The sequence below is a fragment of the Apodemus sylvaticus genome, chromosome 2, assembly GCF_947179515.1.
Source record: "Apodemus sylvaticus chromosome 2, mApoSyl1.1, whole genome shotgun sequence".
Lineage (NCBI taxonomy): Eukaryota > Metazoa > Chordata > Mammalia > Rodentia > Muridae > Apodemus > Apodemus sylvaticus.
This window is the reverse complement of record NC_067473.1, coordinates 48,101,496-48,104,858: the sequence shown is the minus strand read 5'-3', so window position 1 is coordinate 48,104,858 and position 3,363 is coordinate 48,101,496. Positions and strand designations below refer to the sequence as shown.

Sequence of the window (3,363 nt, the reverse complement as noted above, 5' to 3'; positions counted from 1 at the left end):
ACCAGAATCTAGCAGCAAGCAATTTCAAAAAAAAATTGAATAATGTACCTCAATCACTGTTAACTGTAGGCTTTGCAAACTGCTCTGCCATCAAAGCAGCCCGATTGTGCTCAACCTCGCTTGACCTGAGATGGAAGTTGATTTCTGTCAGATACACCTTGGCTTATAAAAGTCCGTTAAAACACTCCTTAGAGGTACTTTAATTTAGATAAATGTAGAAATTAAGCTCTATCACAGCTTGCAGAGAGTATTCTCTTCAGAATAGCTCTACTACAGTGTACTGCTTGAATTAAGTAAGCACTTTTAGTAAATACTGTGTTTACTACATCAGATGTCACTTGGAGCAATGCTCTGCATTTTGAAAACTTTACTGAAAGTAAAGCCTTGGGTAAAGATTGATAGATGATAAGAGGGAAGTATGACAGCCCCAGCGTGGCCACAGGTGTCCGCATAGCATATTCGCTCAGGTACTATATACAGAATCAATCCACCCTGCCTTGATCCAGCCTCACTGCATAAATGTTTCAGTGGGCTATTGATTTTTGTCTGAGATACAAGAATAGGAAAAATCACTGCAAAAGTCAATTGAATAGTTACTGGGGGATAGTAAGAAAAAGAAATAGAAAGATAAAATGAGCGAAGAGAAGTGGTGACCGCAAAGTGACCCAGGAGCAGACTGGTGTTGTGACTGCACCTGTGCTTGGGTCTTTTCTTTGAGGGTTCTGTGGAGGTTACATTACAAGGGCATAACTGATTAAATCACTGGCCATTTGTGATTAAATGAACCTCCAGCCATTCTCTCTTCTCATTACTCTTCCTATTCCTATTATGTAGCTATAATTATAATCAAGTACATTAGCAGTTATAATATTAATTCATTTAGTTAGCAGATTATCTCAACACCTAATACACACCAGGAACTTTTTTTTGTTTTGTTTTGTTTTTTATTGGATTTGTTTTTTTCTCTGTATAGCCCTGGCTGTTCTGGAACTCACTCTGTAGACCAGGCTGGCCTCAAACTCAGAAATCCACCTGCCTCTGCCTCCCAGAGTGCTGGGATTACAGGTGTGCACCACAACTGCCTGGCTGGGAACTTTTTTTAAAAGTGCTAAAGACACGACAGTGAAATAAATATGAAAATTCCTCTCAACAAACCTATGTGTTCATCTGTAGATGAATGAACAAGCAGCATATGATGTGTTGCTCTCTCTCTCTCTCTCTCTCTCTCTCTCTCTGTGTGTGTGTGTGTGTGTGTGTGTGTGATCTATTATTTAGACTGAAAGAGGGAGAGTACTAAGGTCAACTACAATATGGGCAAAACTTGAAGGCATTATAAGTTTCATAGTGAAGCCATTACAAAAAAGCATAACTATGATTCTACTTATGTAAGGTGCACAGCAACAGAATGGAAAGGTAGCTTATTCCTAGAAGGAGGGGAGGCTAGGTAGTTGCTATTTTTAAGGAGGATAGACATTCAGTTCATTCTCCAAGATGGTGATGGTTGCACAGCAATATGAATGCACTCAATGTTACTGACCTATACTTTTAAAATGAGCAACATGATATAAGTCTTTGTCAGGGTTTCTCTTCCTACACAAACATTATGACCAAGAGCAAGTTGGGGAGGAAAGGGTTATTGAGCTTACACCTCCACATTGCTGTTCATCACCAAAGGAGGTCAGGATTGGAACTCAAGCAGGTCAGGAAGCAGGAGCTGATGCAGAGGCCATGGACAGATGTTTCTTTTTTTTTTTCTTTCTTTTTTTTTTTATTCGATATAATTTATTTACATTTCAAATGATTTCCCCTTTTCTAGCCCCCCACTCCCCGAAAGTCCCTTAAGTCCCCTTCTCTTTCCCTGTCCTCCCACCCACCCCTTCCCACTTCCCTGTTCTGGTTTTGCCGAATACTGTTTCACTGAGTCTCTCCAGAACCAGGGGCCAGTCCTCCTTTCTCCTTGTACCTCATTTGATGTGTGGATTATGTTTTGGACGGATGTTTCTTACTGGCTTGCTTTCCCTGGCTTGCTCAACCTGCTTTCTTATAGAACCCAAGACTATCAGCCCAGAGATGGTGCCACCCACAAAGGGCCCTTCCCACTTGATCACTAATTGAGAAAATGCCCCACAGCTGGATCTCATGGAGGCACTTCCCCAACTGAAGCTCCTTTCTCTGTGATAACTTCAGCTTGTGTCAAGTTGACACACAAAATCAGCCAGTACAATATAATTTTGCTATGTTATTTCTATCGTGATAAAATTTCATTGTCCATTTAGATTTTTTATAACATTTTCCTAAGTTAGAATTAATTTGTAGATTCCAGGAAGCATTACTGGGATTGGTTCTGCTTTTTCCTCCATTCTTCTGGGAGAAACAGAAATCAACAGTATGTTAGCTCTTGGTGGATGCTGGCCCAGGAAGTACTCTGCATGCGAGGTACTATCTCCCGTGAGCACCCATGGGAGGCTATGCCTGATCTTTACTTCTACCAAGACCCAGAGGAGATTGAGAAGGAGCAGCAGGCTGCTGCCGAGAAGGCTGTGACCAAGGAGGGATTCCAGGGAGAATGGACCGCACCAGCTCCTGAGTTCACTGCTGCCCAGCCTGATGTGTCCAACTGGTCTGAGGTGTGCAGGTGCCCTCTGTGTCCATCCAGCAGTTCCCCACGGAAGACTGGAGTGCACAGACAGCCACTGAGGACTGGTCAGCAGCTCCCACAGCGCAGGCCACCGAGGGGGTCGGAGCCACCACTGAGTGGTCCTGAGCTGCTGCTCTGCACACAGCTGGGCAAAGGGAAAAAAGATGGAAGGAAAATAAAGTTCCTAAAAGCTCAACAAAAAAAAAAAAAAAAAAAAAAAAAAAAAAAGAAAGAAAAGAAAAAAGAAAAAAAAAAGTTGAACATAAGTTTAGCATTCTTAAGTTAGTGTAACCCACTGGTAGTTCAGGTAGTAAGAGTTCTCTGAAGCTTTTGAGGTCTGCTCTGCTGAAATGGGAACAAGGAGAGTGTTGGGCCACAGGCCTCCAGTGGAGAGAACGTGTTGGGCAGTGTGACACCTTAAAAAGTACATATTGTGGGGCTTTGGGAGGTCCTGCTTGGGGCTCTATAATGAAGACACAGAGATATCTGCACAGTATAAGGCTGTTGGCCTGTTTGCTGGGTCAGTCCCTCAGCTAGAGCACCAGACTCAATCCGACTTCTCTGCCAGTGTGCCAAACATGTGGCTTTCCCTGCTCTGCCTCTCTGTCTGCCCGCCTTCTGCTTCCTTCCATTCCTCTGCTTTTCTCTTCCTTCTCTTCTTCCCCAGCTCCAGCTACCAGCTCTTTATTCCTCAGGTACCACACTTCTTTCTTTCTCATACAAAT

The 3,363-nt window shown here is 43.1% G+C and overlaps 1 pseudogene; it reads left to right on the top strand.

Moving 5' to 3' along the window:
- The first annotated feature begins 402 nt into the window (after positions 1-402).
- LOC127677862 (40S ribosomal protein SA-like) lies at positions 403-2,764 on the top strand (annotated as a pseudogene).
- Positions 2,765-3,363: the final 599 nt, after the last annotated feature.